General features: G+C 32.7%; 2 long non-coding RNA genes across 3 annotated transcripts; both read left to right on the plus strand.

Annotated features, from left to right (window-relative positions):
• The first annotated feature begins 671 nt into the window (after positions 1–671).
• LOC143303521 (uncharacterized) lies at positions 672–2,762 on the plus strand. Of its 2 annotated transcripts, XR_013059913.1 has the most exons (5): positions 672–809; positions 1,304–1,582; positions 1,658–1,943; positions 2,027–2,123; positions 2,286–2,762. It is a non-coding gene; the product is annotated as an uncharacterized LOC143303521 (long non-coding RNA). The 2 variants fall into 2 exon arrangements; XR_013059912.1 differs by lacking the exons at positions 672–809; positions 1,304–1,582 and having other exon boundaries at positions 1,612–1,943.
• Positions 2,763–8,725: 5,963 nt separating this feature from the next.
• On the plus strand, positions 8,726–9,852 carry LOC143303498 (uncharacterized). The gene is made up of 3 exons (XR_013059886.1): positions 8,726–9,254; positions 9,409–9,537; positions 9,785–9,852. It is a non-coding gene; the product is annotated as an uncharacterized LOC143303498 (long non-coding RNA).
• Positions 9,853–10,733: the final 881 nt, after the last annotated feature.

Raw genomic sequence — 10,733 nt, forward strand, 5'->3', positions numbered from 1 at the left:
CTCGTGTCTTTCAAAATTATTTTTTATTCGCTAAAAACGTCCTGTGTATTCATGCAATCACATGCAACCTCGAAACTTCACTTATTTTTTATCACTTTCCAATTCAATACACTGTTTCTGCATTTTTGACTATATGTAAGAGAAATTTCCATTCAGCCAAAGGTGTACTTACAGATTATAGATTCCTATACGACTCTCGGTAAAAATTTATCCGCACTCCAGATAGTTAAAACTTCTGTCGACCGTATTGATCCATCTGCACTCTTCGTATGACGTCAATATCTGTTCAGTGCTGCTGCGTAGGTTTCATTGTGTTACGTCAATTCGTTTGTGACCGTTGCGCGAGTAATGGCGCTTTGCAATGGCGATTTGCAGGAAAACGGTGCAGGATGCTGTGATTCGTTTCTTGCGGTCGGAGGTTTTGTTTGATGCCTATATTTATCAAAGATTTAATGCACATTATGGAGAAAGTGTTTTGTCACGAAGTGTGTTTGAATGGGCACAAAAGTTCAAAGAAGATCGCACAAGAGTTATGAAAAAACAGCTGGACGCCCGTCCACATCCACGATGACAACATTGAACGTGCTCATGAACTTATGCTCTATGGAATAGACGAGTGAAGCTGGATAATGTGGCAAATCATTTGCAAATGAGCCACGGCTCTGCTTATGAGATAGTGCACGACAGATTTGGGTTTTAAAAAGTTTGTGCGAGATGGATGCCGAAAAAGCTGATGAAAAGGTGAAGACGACGATGCATTCGTGGTTCGCAGCTCAGCCCAAAACATTTTTTAATGAGAAAATACGAAGGTCCTTCAGCAAATGGACAAAGTGTATACAGAAATTGAGTGATTATGTCAAAAAATGATGTATGTCTTTTTTGACAATTGCTTAAAATAAATTCTACACCGACAGAGCGGGTAACTTTTTACTCACCCTCGTAAGACACTTAAATTTCCAATCTATTATGATGAATAAAAGAGCTTATACTATTAAATCTAATTGTATTTTGTTGCATGAGAGTACACGTGTATGTGATGTACATTACCTTTATATCCCCTTGAACGCTTCAATATTGCGCATATATACTATATTTTGTGCAGCTTCTATAAAATTTTGTATGTTTGTTTAGGCTGTTAATCGAGAGGCTGGAGTACAAAGAAGTGGCACAATGATGTGGGCTGATGACATTTATAATTATCAAGGAATTACCCCTACGTTCGCTCAGGTATATATCGTTGACTATAATGTATTTAACATATATGATTGTTAGAATATTAATAATTAATTTTTAATTCTATCAGAATTTTAATGAAACTGTCCCTTGGGAAGGAAGAACTGATACCTTGATATCACGGTTTGTACATCCTATATATACGACAAATTTTAGAACATTATATAACGAAGAACCAGATCGTCGTGGCCATGTGATGTGAATAAAAGGACTTGAATTTGATGATATTTTTATAATGTTAGATAACATAACTAAGTATCTTCACAGTAAGATAGGATGACATGGTTTACATGATCTTAATGTTGTTCACTTGAGTGATGATATTATAAGGAAAAGTGTAATATCACAGGTAGGATGATTCATAATTTAGAACTACTAACTCATGTATGTATTAAAAATTAAAGAAATATATTAAATTTTATAGGATATTTATGTTTAGTAACCAGTAATTCAGAGATTGGTATTCATTACTATATATTGGTATTCGTTACTATAACGAGGCTGTAGAAACGCACCCTTCCTTCTTTGCAAATGGTCCTGTATTTATGTCTAAGCCGAAACTGGAACCTCTGAATAATTTAGATTTATTCTTGTCATTTTCTAAAATACTTATCTACAGTATACCATAAGGAATGATACCGTATCACACCTAATCAAGTGCCTTAAGAAACATCAACAGGATATCACAGTAATCCCTTATCGACTGATATGTAAGTAAAAGTTATGTGTCATTGTTATACACAGTTATGTGTTAGTGTTATACACAGTTATTTATCATTTTCTATTAATTCAGTTGTAGCCACTACAATATCTATGACACCGGTAGTAATTATAAGATCAATAATGATGTTCTATAAGAGGAAATGATGATTAGGAACAAAAACTTACAGGTAAGTCAAAGTATATGTTATTTGCCATTTGAAAAGAAAGTTACTAACTTAGAATTTTTTGATAAATAACAATTGTGCAAAATATATTGGATTTCAAATTTGTCAAAAATTGAAATTTAAGAAGCATTGTAATAATATAACATTAATATTTTGATTTTTCAGGAGATATCATGCGGTGGATGGATAATATGTAAAAAATATTAAGCAGTATATGAATTTTCATATTGCGTAGAGATAACAAAATGAATTTTAAAAAATGTCGACATGGTAATAAGAAATAGCATCATGACAAAGAATATATAAACACAGTTTCATTTTTTATAAATAAAAATTTGTTGTTCCAGATTTTGAAATATAGTGAAACGTTTAATTAGTATCTTAATATCTTTAAATAATTATTATTTTAGAATCAATTGTAATTGTATCATACGTACTTTTGAATTCGTGCAAGAACATATGTAATTTTGAAGTAGTTATTATTAGGAAATTGTTAGACGCGAACAGTATGCGAAAAGTTAGTATGCAGTGTAATAATTATCAATCAAAACACAAGAATTAAATTCTTGAGGAAAAAATTTCCGGAATTTCTTATTTACATGATTATAAAGAAATCCATAATAAAAAGGAGCTGCTTTCTAATACTTCTTTTCCTTGTAGTGCCTACGTTAATAATAACGAGGTTCGACTTTTTGTTTTTAGAGGGATACTGGAAAATTTGAAAGTACAGTACCATTGGGAAGAAAATCACGATATTGAAAACGATATTTGCAAGTAAATTTCCAAAAAATCTGTTTTCAAATTTTCGCTTTCTATTTCACATTAAAAGAAAGGGCTGCCTTCTTTCTCTGCAAGACAAAACAAACATTCTGAATCTCGTATCAATGAATGATGTCAATAAGTTATTTTTCTTTTCAGATTGAACAATATTCCAGATTTATTCATAATTTCATACTACGCGAAGAATAGACTTTCATAGGTATATAAAGGAAATATTAAGTATAGGGAAACTCTTTTTCGTTGTAGGTGACATATGCTTCACGGTTGAACACATGTATTTTTGAACACATATAAATGAAAAAGTACTCTTATGGAGAAAAAGAATTGATACCTTCGATTGACATTAGATAATGTATATAAACTTATGAACAATCACTATCAGTTTGTATTTTAGGTGCACACGCAGATTTGTTGGAGTTCTTATAAAATGTACATCCTGTACGAACGTTTTATTCTTCCAAATTTTACGATACTATGTCTCATATAATAACTATATGGATTAAACGTAATATAAATGATCCGAAAATAGACTCGAACGACATTAATTGTCTTTCTATTTATATCAATATCGAAAATACAAGTAAAGCTGGAACAATAGTATGCAAGAATGGACTATTTATTATTTTAAACCAAATCATAGCATATTCAGAATGCACAGTATTATCATGAAATGTAAATGAATCAGTTGTAAACGAACGATTTTACTGTAAAATCGTTGCCTCCTTTTTTTCATCTGAAATATAGCAGCAATGAGTACATTCTTTTAATATATAATAAAACGAGATATCTTTATAAAGTTACATATGTCATCACTGGTAACTGTTATCTCGTATGACACCAAATATACCGTTAGTATGGAATGATATTTTTATGAAGATATACTTTAATGATAGATTTTATGAATGAAACGTTATATAAGAAAAATTATCTCTTGTTATTCTATGATGTGTAGTAGCTAATGAAGATTAATTTTACAAAGTATTGGAGCAAAAGAGAATTAAAAAATTAAAAAGATCTAAATAAGATTGTTCGTGTGGCTTAATTATCTCAATTCTGGTACACCACTTGTTACATTCTAACTAATTAGCGCTAAACAATAACTTGCAAATATTAAAGATATTAACACCTTAATATTAACACCTAAAGGTTTTCAGGAAATTTTATAATATTTGATTATTGTATATCTAGTCATTGATTGATAAAATTTCTTGTATAAGCATAGATCGAGGTTGACGTCATACGCAGATTGCATATCATTGACAGGTATCGTTTTAATTTATTTTATGGCTAGAATCATTTGAATATTATACGAATAATTATTTCCATTCGAACGATTAATAAATCACGTACTTATAAAAGATATATTATGAAAAAGACGTGACGAAACAAAAAAATATTGGAAATTCCGTTGTCATTAGATCAATTATTTTTGCAATGATTTTTATTTCCATGTAATTACATATGAAATGGGTAATTCATTAACATCTCCTCGAATCGAATATAATTCGTTACACTTCACAACGATTCAAATAATGGACGGGAAATATATAATAACTTTCCTGTCCTTGCGTTAAAATAGTACTGTACAAATCAGATGATACAGGAAATACCCAAAAAACCCAATTACATCCACATTGCATGACAGCACACTTGCAATGGATTTTTGTGATTTCAATGTCACAGACAATGACACAACTAATCAGAACACGTTCGAGGCTATAGACATTGAAATTACCGCGTGTTTAATACGTTTAAAGCATAAATCTAAATTTCACGCGATTATTTCTTTGTACATTGTGAAACTCTTAAATTATCTTAATCGAATAAATAATCCTAATGTAATAAAACATCTTGAAATAGACCTAGATATCTGAAACAGAAACTCGAAGGATAAGAAATCCTAAAAGGTACTAATCCTAAAATAACAAACTCCTAAATAATAAACAAGTGATAAAACCTGTTATAAATAATAAAGCTTACCTGGAATAATCAAATCCTAACTAATCGAAAATAAAATAAGGCAAGCAATTCTTAATCTTTCAAGTAATTTTTCCGAAAACACAGAAAGATAGAGAAATTAAAAAGACGCAGCACAAATTGCAGCACAATGAAAGTTTCAGAGCGATGAATACGATCGTATTAAACTAAATAATTTTCAAAAGTGAAATTACACTGAAACGTATATCGATGATATTTGTCATTTCTACGATCTGTTTCGCTTGATCGTGTTTCTTTTCTGATGTAAATTCAATTTATAATACGAACTAAGTTTCCTTTATTATTATTAGTTCTGCGTCTTTTTAATTCGTCACTTCTTTTATTTCAGAACAATGACGGGCTCCAAGATGCTGTTCGGATGTTTGGCGTTAATTGCTTTTCTGCATCCATTAGTTCACGTTTGTACTTCGAGTAGTACAGCACAAGGTTTGTACTTCGAGTTGTCTTTTTCCATGCACTTCAAATTCCAATACGATCTGGTCACGTGGCCTTCGTACAATTTCGAAATTTTACCTGTTTGGTAATCGTCAATGAAAAAAGAAGTTATGCGTGACCTCAACACATTGAAACAATTTTTATGATTTTTTATTTGCCGGTTGGTCAGCAAGTTAATGGAAAAATTTCACTTAACTATTCGCGTTAATTTCTTCGGTTTAACTTTTGGGAAATGCTTCGTTAGCTTCGGGAATATTCCAACGATTCGTTTTACGTACAAAATAAGCATGATAAATATTACATCGCGATAATGTAATATCGGAATATATTAAAGGTGTAATTTTGTCCGATTAATTATAATTTATTAATAATGGATTGAAAATACAGATATTAGTTAGACAGAGAAACGATGTTTGATTAACAGGAAAACTAAATGCAACGCTCGTATTTACAACAAATAACTTGACAACTATTTGGTAACTCTCTCTCTCTCTCTCTCTCTCTCTCTCACTAGCAACTCTAACACTCGACAACACTCGCAACTCAATTCTAACGACTCTATGCTTCGACGTCTCGATCAACTCTGATTCTCGCAACACGCACACTTTTCGATTCGCCTTGGATAGCGAAACCGTCCTTCTTCTAACGCGTTTTTAAAACGCGATGGCGCTATCACTTTCTAAAAGCGTCGTCTTTACATTTCCGATGGCCACGGGCACATCCGACTGCCAGATATACAATGTATTATAAGAGTATCATTACCATACTTTTCATGAAAAGAGCAATTTTTCTTGATAACTATACTCTGTAACATAGATTGAAGTCGCTGATTTGATCCCTCTGATATCGTTGTCTTATGAGAGTCTCGCCTGGTCTTGATTGGTTCTGTTGACTCTTATCGTTATGAAAAATCGATTCGTTGTGTACCTTTTTTGTATAGAGAATTATTTTGTGGTAGAATATAATGTTGTAATATTTGTGGTCTTTACTTTACTAATTTTGTCACTGAGCCGCTCTTTGGTTCGTTGAGCGATTCATACTCCGCATATATTCCGTACTTGCTTCGCTTGGTACTTTTATAATTTTCGCAGTTACAATAAAAAATTTAATTCTTAACAGATTAAAGATTTAACCTCTTGCTTTATAGTGTACAATAATTTTTTTTTTTTTTCGTATAGGTTATGTGATCCATAGTTTGAGTAAGTAGTACATATATATATATATATATTTCCTCCCACTGCGATGATCGCACTATATTTCATATATATATATATATATATGACAGATATATATATATATATATTAGACAGATTAACACATAACACTTCTTATATATAAACATCAATCGAAGTTATCAGCTTGGAGAAATTGGTCGATTAATACCTGTAGATTGTCTGTCTCGATGAAAGAATTAAAGAGAGCAAAAACATGATAATGCCGCTAATATAATATTCCTTCTTTCTTGTATCTGTCTGCCTCTCAGGTCGTTTTACTAATTACAATAAGTAATTTCGACTTCTTTGCGCTCTCTTTTAACGCATTCGAGACCGAAAGAAATTCATATCAGTCAGTAGGCAAGGGTATAATATACATATTTTATATATAACTTATGTAGTAATGTATATATCATGTTAATTTCATATTTTTTTCAATATAGAATTATTATATATATATATATATATATATATATATATATATATATAACTGTACATAATACGTTATAGAATAACATAGTATATAATTTTATATTTTAAAAATATGAGGCATACTATTTAAGATTGTCATCGATTTAAAATCAAAGTATTGAAAGAGCTTTCTTGAAAGGGGAACAGGCCGATTATTGTAAAGTATGAATCTCCTCGATATTAAGATGTACCGACACTAGGTATAGTCATTTACAATTAAATCTCGGTTAAAATGAAATACATACTTGCAGCTTCAACATCTTCAATATCGAGGAGATTCAAACTTTACAAATAAAAGCGGCCTGTTCCCCTTTCCACGACAGACTCTCATACCATATCCGCTCTTATCCAGGCTTTTACTTGAAACCAGCAATGCGTTCATTTACAATTTAAATTTACCCGGACCATCTACTGAATCGTCAGCCTTTTATAAATATATAATGAACCCAGAACATGTGCCTGTGCCCCTGGTATCGATGTTCGGCTTGTGATGTTCGTACCGGAACCTTCGCACAATTTCAATTTGTCACGCGTGAACATCGATTCTTCCAAGGGTCTCAGCTTTATGCGGCTAAATCCTTTAGAACGATTAAAATGATACTAATGATATGGTATTTTTTACAAAGATTTAACATATCCATAAAATAGGAAGTTTCGTGCTCTCCTATTTTATATTAATTATAAATTAATAAGTTTTATATGTGTTATTTATAGATCTAATAAATTTTGTATTGGTTTACAGCAGGTGCTCCGGGTATAAACAGACGACAAACGAACAAATAGAAATTCAAACTATTGTCGTTGTTTAACTCGCATGGGACTATAAGCTCGAATTGGACTTAAACGTTACGATCGTCGAGAATAATTACTATGTGTACCCTGTACGACGGGCAGAGAATCTTAAGTTATTAACGGCAATTCCTTTGTGCATAATTCAGGTTTATTAACAACCTGTAATGGATAATCATCGATGAACTCTTTTTGAATAAAGTTCACATTTATAAAGCAAACACTATAAAATACGACAGGACAATTGTAATCGATAAATGACATTTTATTAGGATATTATAAGAAGCTAAGATATCGAGGTACATTAAAATTGAGTCCGCTGCAACCCTCATGACATTTAAAATCCTACGCGTATATTGAGTAAAGTTGTTATATTAAATATAATCATATTAAATACAAGCTCGTCCGCTGGATTCCCAAATTATTTGGTTAAATACTTTGAATACGAGAATACCGAGTGTTAACAGTAGTAAATCCTCTATATGGTATGTCTACTTTGCTATCTTGAATAGGTAAATAACATTTCACTTTAACGCATTTAACCAATATTAACATTTAACATTTAACCAATATTATACGCATATGCACATAATGTTACTGTTACATATAATGATATATACGTAGATATACACGTTAATTAAATCCTCTATATGGTATTTTTATATCAGTATCGTAAACATTGTAAACCGGAAATCTTTTATTACACACGTACATATACAGTCAATATTATTGTTACATATAGTGATACATACGTTGATCCACACATTAATTAAATCCTCTATATAGTTTCTCGAGTAGTTCTCTTCAATACCGTTATATCGATGAACTCTTTTTGAATAAAGTTCACATTTATAAAGCAAACACAATAAAATACGACAGGACAATTGTAATCGATAAATGACAGTTTATTAGGATATTATAAGAAGCTAAAATATCGAGTTCTAATTGTGAATATCAAGCGCTCGTCGTTCGATGAGATTACCAATATTTTCTTCCTGCTCCTCTACATGGCGCTACGCAGGACTCGCTTCTGAGCACGTCTTTCTCGTTGGAGGCTTAATCTTTCTTTTCTTTTCCAGTAGAATTTTTACACAATTCTTTCTCCCTTTTATCATTAAATTACCTGTAATTCTTAACGATCTTTAATCTTTGTCGCTTCTTCCCTATATATATATTTTTGTTTACTTTTCTCCGTAGCGAATTTTGTCTTTCTGACGCAGGATTAGGTTCCTGGACTTAGGGAGTTGCTACACGCCAGCTCCACCATGGCGACGGCATTCACTAGGCAGCCTAGATAGCCACCTTTCAGCTCACGCTTCGGGACACTTTTTTCGCTGAGATTCTCCGCGATGAGGCATGAAAGCAGAGACCACCGTCTGCGGAGGCATGATTATTCTATTGTTCCTTTTAACGAGTAATCGTTTTACTCGAGTCCTCTTACTAAACCGTAAGTACAAAAGACTATTATACTTAGATAGGTACTTGGTCTCAAGAACCAACTTATTTTGGTCTTTCGATTAAGTTCTTAATTAAATGCTCAATTAGATATTCATAAATATATCTTCATAATATTTCCCTCATCTATTTCTTTGACATTCTAGCAACCTCGTTAAGACGTCCGCCACTTCAACTTCTATCTACAAGTGGCAAAAACTGAAGCTGACCTTCTTCATGGAGAAACATGCCGGAAATGGCATCCGCACGTGTGAATAATTATACTCAGTGTCCAGGTAGTTCTTTCGATCATCCGATAGAAGTCGTTTCTGTTTTTCAGAGTTCGTTCACGCCTCCAGAATGTAAAAATATCCAAGGAAGTACCATTAGGAAGCAATGAAATTCAGAGCTTCTGTGGTTATTCCTTTTTCTGATTGTTTCTTTTCTTTGCCCAAAATGGATGATTTCTATATGAAATTGTTTATTCGTATTTTTTTTAATATTCCTTGAGATTTTCAATCAACTCGATTTCGAATTTCTTAGCACCCGATCTTCTGGTTGACGTCGTTAAGAAAGAGGAACGAGTGCACAGGAAGCATGGTCGGCGTGAGCATGATTAGATCTGCCCGATGACCTTGCCAGTGATAATAGCGGTTCGTTAAGGTGGTTGCAGTCTTGGTTTGCTTCTGTTTCGATTTCCAGCGAACTCGTCAGCCGGCATGGCTTCAGAGATGCTCCCCCTGAAACAAGTCGAAGGGAAATAATTAATGGACTCTCTGTTCGATTGTACGTGGATGACAAGCTGACCGTAAAAAGAAATATACAAATACGATTAGAAAATATAATCCGAACCCCTTTCGGTTTGATCTGAAGGTTTCTTTTTCTAGACGGAACCAAAGATTCTTATCTGGTTTATGGTGAGCTAAGGAACTCTTTGAAAACAGCATTTATAACTTTCGAAAAAGAGACAGGTATTTCTTGCGCGAACAATTGAATAATTAATTCGTTCTCTAAATATCCTTATTTGTTGTTCCTAAAATACATAATGATTGGAAGCTTCTTACGGGAAGCGCAATCAGCCGCTGATATCATTGAAGTCGAAACGCCATTAAAACCATATTACGATTCGCATGCGACATGCTCCATTCATGAAAACACAAAAGCAATAAACAAGTACAAATCAACGAAATAAATCCTCCGAGAACGAGACGTTACAGGAATTATACCATTGCGAGGATACAAAAGACTTGCTCATGAGCTACTTCCTTCAAGTAGTTGAGCGGTGTATTTTCCGGTCGTTAACTTCCATATAATGGGATATTAAAGAGTACGGACACAACTAAAGAGTACGGACACAACGCTGCTATTTTTCAACTGTTCATTATCAAATTACGCAGCGGGAATCGTTGCAACGACAAAACTGTAACGACTCGTACCTGCGTATCTTCCATTTAGCTACGGTAAACGCTGACTTGTCTGCGTTTTTTTTTTT

The sequence above is a fragment of the Bombus vancouverensis genome, chromosome 13, assembly GCF_051014615.1.
Source record: "Bombus vancouverensis nearcticus chromosome 13, iyBomVanc1_principal, whole genome shotgun sequence".
In the NCBI taxonomy this organism is placed as follows: domain Eukaryota; kingdom Metazoa; phylum Arthropoda; class Insecta; order Hymenoptera; family Apidae; genus Bombus; species Bombus vancouverensis.